Source organism: Pleurodeles waltl, chromosome 4_2 (assembly GCF_031143425.1).
Source record: "Pleurodeles waltl isolate 20211129_DDA chromosome 4_2, aPleWal1.hap1.20221129, whole genome shotgun sequence".
Classification (NCBI taxonomy): domain Eukaryota; kingdom Metazoa; phylum Chordata; class Amphibia; order Caudata; family Salamandridae; genus Pleurodeles; species Pleurodeles waltl.
In genome coordinates this window covers 975,410,258-975,419,369 of record NC_090443.1, presented here as the reverse complement: position 1 = coordinate 975,419,369, position 9,112 = coordinate 975,410,258, and the positions used below count along the sequence as shown (strand labels likewise).

General features: G+C 43.1%; 1 non-coding gene across 1 annotated transcript; it reads right to left on the bottom strand.

Moving 5' to 3' along the window:
- Positions 1-661: 661 nt before the first annotated feature.
- On the bottom strand, positions 662-778 carry LOC138294460 (U5 spliceosomal RNA). Its single transcript, XR_011203458.1, has one exon. It is a non-coding gene; the product is annotated as a U5 spliceosomal RNA (small nuclear RNA).
- Positions 779-9,112: the final 8,334 nt, after the last annotated feature.

The following is a 9,112-nucleotide window of genomic DNA, read 5'->3' as shown; positions in this document are numbered from 1 at the left end:
GCGAAGGAGAGACACAAAAAGAAGAGGCAGTTTTGTTCGAGTCAAAGGTATCTGCAAATGTGCAATTATCCATGTATCAGGATCAGTGTTCAAGATGCTACCAAAACTGCCCCAAAGAGGGACAAACGTAAAGCAATTACCAATGATAACAAATGATGTTTGGGTGTGGTTAAAAGCCCACAGATAGATTACAACAGGTCATAGCCTGCGCACTCGACCTAATGAACAAGCCAGACAGGTCCAGCGCTAGCCTTATCATATCGCTTTTTTCCCAAAGTATTGATAAAGCCTACAGGTCTCACCTGTGTGAGAACTATTGGCTTTGTCAAAATGTTTTGCCATGTTGTACAGCTGCACGACTGCTGTGCAGCATAGTTCAAAATAAAATAACAGCGCCATAGCGCTTTGTTTTTCTTTTTTTTTACTTTCAACCATGTTCCATACATGTACATGGCTAAGAAATGGCATAGTCAAAGCTGTTTGGATGTTAGACTGTTGCAGGATATAAATATATGTATATTTAACTAATGATTTATTTGTTAACACATTTTTATAATTAAGTCACAGAGTTAACAAGCATCATCACTATTTTAAATTTAAAAAAAGGTAAACACGCTGCTCATGTTATACACGTAATACTATTTTTTAACTTTAATAGGGTAACCCTGTATGAAACAGAGTTTTCAAAAAATTAAGTGAAACTCTTAAATGTTCCTCTCCACGGAAATCTTTAGTAAAAGGCGAAAGATTTATTCGATTTGAAGAGAAACCAGAGTGTACTGAAAAGCGTCACTGAATGTGGCGGCAAGAAACAACATTCCACAGAGTGTCAGGGTGATTTACTTTACTAAGTTCATCTTAGAAAGCCCTTTAAAATACACCCAATTTATAGTAATTGTTGTAATCTGGTACATTGATAAAACAGTTGTTGCCACTAAAAAAGAAACAACAGGAGGATTTAGAGGTGAAAGGGAATTATGGATATGTAAATTTAGTCGTCAGTCACATGACCAGAAAGGCTGCACTACAATAGTATCCCTGTCGCCGTGCGGTGGGCGTGGTTAAAAGCCCACAGATGGTGCTCCCGTCTAAAATCGCGGCTTTAGAGCCACACGTCCTTCCAGTGAGCCACGCCCACCTAGGTCCCTACGTCACCATCATGGCCGCGCCCATGAGAAACGGGCTTTACAGTAGAAGGCGGCTCAGAGGGGCCGTCAGTAGGACACGGGACAGAAGCCGCGCAGCATGGAGCAGCACCAGCAGCGAGCACGGATCTGACAGAAAGCAGCGCTTATGCTGATCCCGCTACAGAGGAACACATTCCTCTACTGCTCATTTCCTTTCAGAGACGGAAAGCCAGAAGGGTCTATTCTGTGCGGTTTGCGCGTTGACAGTAGACTAGATGGACGGGGTTCGAGTCCTGGGCTCCACCACTGCAGCGGGGCTTTGTCTTTGAGAGTCCTGCTTCATGACGTTTCGCAGATGTCTAGCTAAAGCACTCTCAAAACCTTTGGTTTTTGTGACCTGTCTGTTCGCCAACATGTTCAAATGACAGAGGAACGTATTTGGGAGAGAAAGGGCCATATTTATACTCCGTTTGCGCCGAAATTGCGTCGTTTTTTTTGACGCAATTTCGACGCAAAACTAACGCCAACTAACGCCATATTTATACTATGGCGTTAGAGGCGAATAGCGCCAAAGTTCCCGGAATGTGCGTCATTTTTTAGCGTGAACCCCTTCCTTGCGTTAATGATATGCAAGGGAGGCGTTCCCGTCTAAAAAATGACTCCCAGGCCTTTACGTGGTATTTATACTCCCGGGCAAAAGAGACGCCCGGGAGTTGGTGTGGCCAAAAACGGCCCATTTGCGCCACTTTTTAACGCCTGCTCAGGGCAGGCGTTAAGGGGCCTGTGGGCTCAAAATGAGCCCACAGGTGCCCTCCCATGCCCCCAGGGACCCCCCCTGCCACCCTTGCCCACCCCAGGAGGACCCCCAAGGATGGAGGGACCCACCCCAGGGACATTCAGGTAAGTTCAGGTAAGTATAATTTTTTTTTTTTTATATATTTTTTTGGTGGCATAGGGGGGCCTGATTTGTGCCCCCCTACATGCCACTATGCCCAATGACCATGCCCAGGGGACAGAAGTCCCCTGGGCATGGCCATTGGGCAAGGGGGCATGACTCCTATCTTTACAATGATAGGAGTCATGTTGATGGGGGATGGGCGTCGAAAATAAATGGCGCAAGTCGGGTTAAGACGATTTTTTCGACGTAACCTGACTTGCCCCATTTTAAGACGCCCATGCGCCATTTTCCCCCTACGCCGGCGCTGTCTGGTCTACGTGGTTTTTTCCCACGCAAACCAGGCAGCGCCGGTCTGATTGCGCCGTCTAACGCCATTCCATAAATACGGCGCCCGCATGGCGCTTCAGAATGGCGTTAGACGGCGCAAAACTTTTTGACGCTAAACTGCGTTAGCGCAGTTTAGCGTCAAAAAGTATAAATATGGGCCCAAGTATTTATTTCCCAAACCCTGACAAGTGGCAAAGAATTAGCTTGAGACACCTCATTAAACGTATCCCGCGTGTTAAAAAAAAAGGGCAACGCGTTTTGAAGAGATACTTGAGAGACCCCTTGTGTTTTGAAAATCTAGAAGCGCAAATACTTGATAATCAGAAGTATTCATACTTACCCGAGACTTTCTGCTTTATTTGCTTTGTGCAGTTTTAGAGATCGTCATCGGGGGTGCCAGCTTTCCATTATCTCTTTGCAGAACACTGTGCGCGTAATACACACTGCAGCCTGCGGATATACCGTGCATGTGCGGTATGGTTGCCATCAGTCAGTATTTTACAGGCCTGGCTATTCTTTGAATGTCAGAACAGGAAAAAAAATGTAAAACTACATCAGAGTTTATACATGGGTCTTAAAGCAAATGGAAGAAGAACAGTGTTGTTGAAAAATACATAGGATTTCTAGTATGCTATTTTGGGGACATCTCCTGACCCCTCCAAATTCTCGAAAGACAAAGAAGTGGTTGGTATTTCCAATTGTACATGTACGCCATATTTCTCTAAACACCTCATCCATCTACATTTCTTTCCTCCTCGACCTCAACAGCCTTGTCTCTCTCTCTCTCTTGCTCTTCTTTGCATCGCCTTCACTTCACCACCTCCAAACACACAGCTCTTCCACTCACTCACCTGTAAGCACTGCATTTTCTCTTATTTACCCCTTTATGACTTCTTTCACGCACATTTGCAGAGAACCAGAATTCCAACTGGAATACATGACCACTGCTTGGTGCATCCTGCCGAGAGGACAAGGATTGGATGATCATATATTCTGAACCTCCTTTTGACTCTGTAACTTGCACTGCCTTTAGCCTCAGCTCCAGAGCTCTCGATCATTGACCATTATATACACCTGGAGGTGACTCAGTTCCAAGTATGCACAATGAGACTAATATGCAAGACAACAAAAAATACATCATCTTTACCTATATGCCAGGCGCAGTCAAGTTATGTTTTGCTTTATTTGTTTTAAATGTTTCACATAAAACATTAATAGAAATATTGGTAAATATTATTTCTTGGATGCATAGAGCAATTTAAACATTAAAAATACGCTTGTAACATATAGCTAGATCAAGCACCATTGTCTAAAATATACTCTTATTTTATTGGACTGATTCCTTCAGCTAAACACACAAGGTGTGATTGGTTTTGCTCCATATCAGTCCGTTTTGAGCAAGTAAAATTAAATTGGAAACCATCTTGCATTGAAAAGGGGCACAGTGGACAAGATTGTTTTTTCTGCATGGTGTCTGTTTCCACCCTCTTCCTACTCCAATAATAGATAATTAACCTATTTTGGTAAAATGTGTAAAAAATAAGCTTGGAAATCACACCATTTCCTGAGTATATTGGTGTTGGTTGAGCACTTAAAAGTTTTAGATATTTGCTCATATAACTAAATATTGGCTTACCTGATTTATTTTTCTGCATTAAGATCTCTTAAGTGTCTCTTTGGCCTTCACTCTTTCGTTTATACCCTCAATCAGTTATCCCAAGACGTTCCCACTTTCTTGAATATCCATCACAAGTGAATAAGTGCTACATATTTATTTGCTTTTTTGAGATTTTGGTAAGTTCCACAGATTGCTGGTGCGGAGCGCTAGTCAGAGTAGCACATGGGGTGCTTAGCCTAAACTTGAGGCTGGCAAGTGCAAATAGCAGCTGGGGCTTCAGTGGAAACCTCAGAGAGCAGGTTTGGAAGTACTGGGGGTCCACGGTGGAGCCCCCAGGGTGCATGGGATTGCCCCCCCATACCAGATTTGGATTGGGGGTACAATTTCATGATCTTCGACACCTCACATGGCCATATTCGGAGTTTCCATTGTGAAGCTACGTATATGTATTTACATATATGTAGTGCACACTTATAATGGTGTCCCTGCACTCACGAAGTCCGCGGAATTGGCCCTGGACAACGTGAGGGCACCTTTGCTAGTGCAAGGGTGCCCTAACACAGTAATTTTGCACCCAGCCTTCAGTAAATGAAGGTTAGATACATAAGTGACTTATAAGTTACCTGAATGTAGTGAAAATGGCTGTGAAATAGTGTGTGCACTATTTCACTTTGCCTGCAGTGTCAGTGATGAAGAGAGGTTTGTGGGAGCTCCTTGTGGATGACAAAAGAAATCCTGCAGCCCATAAGGATCTCCTGGAACCCCAATGCCCTGGATACCTAGGTACACTAGGGACTTATAAGGGGAGGCCCTGTGTGTCAATCGGAATTGGAATATGGAGTCACTAAAGTGTAGTGACAAATTTGGTAAGTAGGGAGAGCATAAGCACTGGAGGTCTGGTTAGCAGAACTTCAGTGACACAGTTAAGCATACTGACAACACACCTAGGCCACAAACCATGAGCACTGGGGTCCTGTCTAGCAGGATCCCAGTGAGACAGACAGAACACATGACAAACAGGCAGAAATTGGGGTAACATGCCTGTATGCCCTTAGCTAATTAAAAGCATTGCAATGTTATTGGTTGAAATCGTGACGCTCCGCTTATCGCACTCTGCTTTTGACGTGGTTTCCTACATGCCCTTTTCTAGGTCTCTTCTTCTTCCTTCCTCCTCTGGGTGCTCTCTGCTGCTCCTCAATGTAACCCTCACTGAATACTCTGTGACTCTTACCCTGCCAACCTATACACACACTGTTGCACACTACATGCACACACTTTGCCTACTTTAATAATCTCTTTGAGTGAATGTTTGTATTTGTACCAGTTGGAAGTGCAGATGTTCGCCTTGCAGTCTCTGGATGCTGGAAGACTAGACAGTGAAAGGAGCAGTAACCCCACCTGCTCAATTAAGTGATTGTGGAATAGCATCCTAGACCTGGTGTTTTCACACGGCGTCACTATGTGTCACATAGTATCTTTTCAATTCACATGGGTTCCCAATGAAGAGCCATGGAACACGGTCTGAACACAGTGAGCTGAAAGCTTCTGCAGGGAGCAGGTTTCCAGGTCATTGTTTTGTGGCTTTAGGCAGCTGAGGTTCACCAGAGGTTGCACAACCTCCCCGGGACGACAGGCAATCATAGAAGCGTAAGTATTATTTTTTTCTTTTTTCTTTTTGGGATGAGATGTCTCCTCGGACAGTTTCAGGTTTTGGGCCCCTACCAACTCTGAACAATGAAAAAAGTTATTTTAAGGTTTGCAGGTTTGCCACCCCACATGTGACAAAATACTAGCAAAATGCATTTTCTATGCTTAATGGCCATGTTTGTAGGGTAAAATCTCGGTAAGAGCCACCTCATTCTTGAACCCAAGACTGATTAATTCTCTATTTGGGTGTTCATAGTTTTTCGGTCTGGCTTAGTAGTGCATTCGTATGTGGACCTTTTGTTATCAGTTCTTTCAACTTTACAAAGTGGGCTGTGGCGCCACCTAGAGGAGTATTACTCTTTAACCTCATGCTGTTGGCTACTTGAAGCATCATCCACTCTCCTCCATATGAGGCTTGCTTCCTGCTCGTCCTCTTTGCACGGCAAAGACTAGAATGATGCAGGTAAAATAGAGGAGGGCATTTTGGACATTGTGGCGCAGTCCAGAAACCACTCTCCACATTAAACTATGTGGAAAAAGGGTGCTTTAATGATACAGATGTGCATAATATCCTCTAAACTCCTTAGCACCTAGCCATAAAGACTAACATTAAGCACTCATTAGACAAAATTCAACATCTAATCAGTTACTATCCATACCTCTAAGTAACCGCCCATCAATTGTAACCAAAAGCAAATGCACCTCATTTTCCAATGATACTCTGAATAACCCAATTAACAGACCCAGGCCATCTGTTTCTTTACCAGTGAACTCTCCCAAACCACCCCGTTGTCCACCCTCCGCTCTAGGGCTGATCCACCAGCCCAGCAGCGTAACCAACCACTGTTAAGTCCCTAAACTAATTGTAAACCTGCACCTTGCTACACCTGCTAATCAGGGACAACTCCTTTCCAGTTCATAAACAACATTGAACACCTCTGCATCAAAATTAAAACTTCCTAACACACTTACAGCCAATTAAAAAAAAACCTGTCCGAAACCCTCCTACAGAGTAGGGAGAGTGAGTATCAAAAAAGTAGTCCCTATTCCCTGATAGTCGGTATGTTGTACTTACCATAAAGAGGATCCCAACACCCTGACCTTCACCTATGGACTTAAATCAGACACCCATTCCTTGCCAGATCCATGCCTACCAGTCCCTGGACTGCCCACCTGCCCGAAAAACCCTAGGATGGTGGGGAAGGGGAGTTGGGGGGTGGTTGGGGGCACATCAAGTGTTTCCTGCCCCTTTTCAAATATAATATCATGGTGTGTAATTCTGCTTATTCCTTTGTCCGTACAAAATTCCGTAGTTCTCTATCTTCTACTAGTCTTATCAATAGCGACCGACTTCCTCGCCACTCTGTCATTGGATTCAACTCTGCTAACACAATTGGTGTGCCTAAAAATAGCCTATTATCTAACTGATGGGACTGTATAGTTTTCACCAAAGACAAAAACTTCAGTGCTCTGTAAACCCTCTGGGGCTTGGAACGTAACCTTTAACACAACCAGCTGTAGTGTTTTGCATGATTTAGAGCAGAAACGTTTTAACTCCTTGAGGACAGTGTGTGATGTAATCATTAGAATCAAATGTATGAATGCTTGGTTTAGAATGTTGGAGTTCACAGGTATACGCTGAGGAATAAAGACATATGATTTATAGCTCTGTGTGTGGCCTACTTATCCAGCGGGTAGCAGGCAGTGGATGATGCTACAACTGGTGACGTGGGAGGGGATAAGTAACCCGAAGAAAAAGTGGTGTCCTGGAGAGTTTGCCTTGGTCCAAGCAAACTGCTAATGTGTGCCTCTATTGAAGTGCCTAATCGACGGTTGGCGTATAAGAAGTCCAAGCACAAGTCCAGCCAGTGGGAAGTGTATGAATAGAAAGAGAGCTTCATGGAAAAATCTACTCATTGTTGATTAAGAAACTACGACCAAGATCTTCCAAAAAGGTACTGTGCTGCCACACAAAATAAAGTTATACAAAATACAGAGTATTAACCCTGAAGGTGGATTCAAGTGGGTTTACAAGGCGCAGTTAAAGACAATTCTCAGATACCATATAGCGCTGCAAGGCAGAGATCAACCAAGTGTGAGACAATACAAACTGAAGTGTAAAAAGAATAAAATTGATAACTTACCAAGCCTGCCGAAGAGAGTCATCGTGTTACAGAAGTCACTGAAGTGGCTCAAAGAGAAGTGCTCTGGGTTTTACGGATGCGGCTAAGAAAGAACATACCATTCCCATTAACATTAAAGATGATCCTGAGACTCACAGGTCAAAAGACTTAAAACAGGATTTGCATTAACATGATCATTCAACAGCATCAGAGAGCATGCTACCCCCAACGTCAGTAAGTTCCACACTTGTTTACAATGCTGCCACCTACTACTATACTCCACCATCAACATTCGACACTGCCAAAAAGCAAAATATTGGCAATGGATAGACTGCATGGATAGAGACATTTGAAGCTTTAATTGATGTACTTGAAGAGACTGTTAACTGGAAGATTATCAAGTACATCAAAAATCTTGCTGGTGATGGTGTGAAAGAAATCATAAAGAAAATGCCAAGAACTGAGTACGAACTCACAAACTATCGGACTAAAAGTGCGCTAACTCTCAAATTTAACCCAGCGCCAAACGTTGACTATGAAAAATATGTTTTCAGTCAAGAACATCAGAGATTTGGCGAAACAGTTGATGAATTTGTGGAAAGACTCAACACACTCATCAAACGCTGTAAGTTCAATGAATTTAATGATGCAGAAGCCATGAGGCTTAGAGTGATCAATGGATGCTTGTCCGATTCATTTAGACAATGAATGCCTAGTCTGGAGCAAGTGTTGATGGCTACCAGAGTTGAGAAATGTGCTGAGAGAAAGGTTGCCGACATGGAGGCTGGAGGTACCCTGAATGAGTAGGTCATGAGTGTGAAAAGTAATTCGAAACAAAAGATTGAAGGACACAAAGTGATGGCTACATGAAAACAAAGTTGTGTGCTAGGTTTGTATTTGCGTTTCCACACAAAGGAAAGTGTCCTGCCATTGGTCAGATATTCTTTGGCTATGTTAAAGAGAACCATTTTGTGACGATATGTAGAGCGAAGGAAAAAGTAAGTGCCCCACATGTAAAAATGGCTGCCAGAATGATCCAGAAGCAATGTTGGATGTAAATTGAAGCAAATAGATACTAAACAAAGTTGATCGCCATCTAAATCGTCAAAATGTTCTTCAGCCTCAATAATAGGTAAAAGTAAAGAACGTGATTGTGCCATGCCAAAGCTTACCTTAGAAAAACGTGCACATGTTGTACTAGCCGCCGGTGAGGAGAAAAGATGGTGAACAAAAACTCAACATGTCAAAGTAACAAAATTGTACAAACACTATTCTAGATTACATTGAAAATGAATGCACATACAATAGCTGTCATTATCGATAGTGGTGCTTCCGTCACTGTAATGCCTGAAACGTACAATGAACTGTCTCT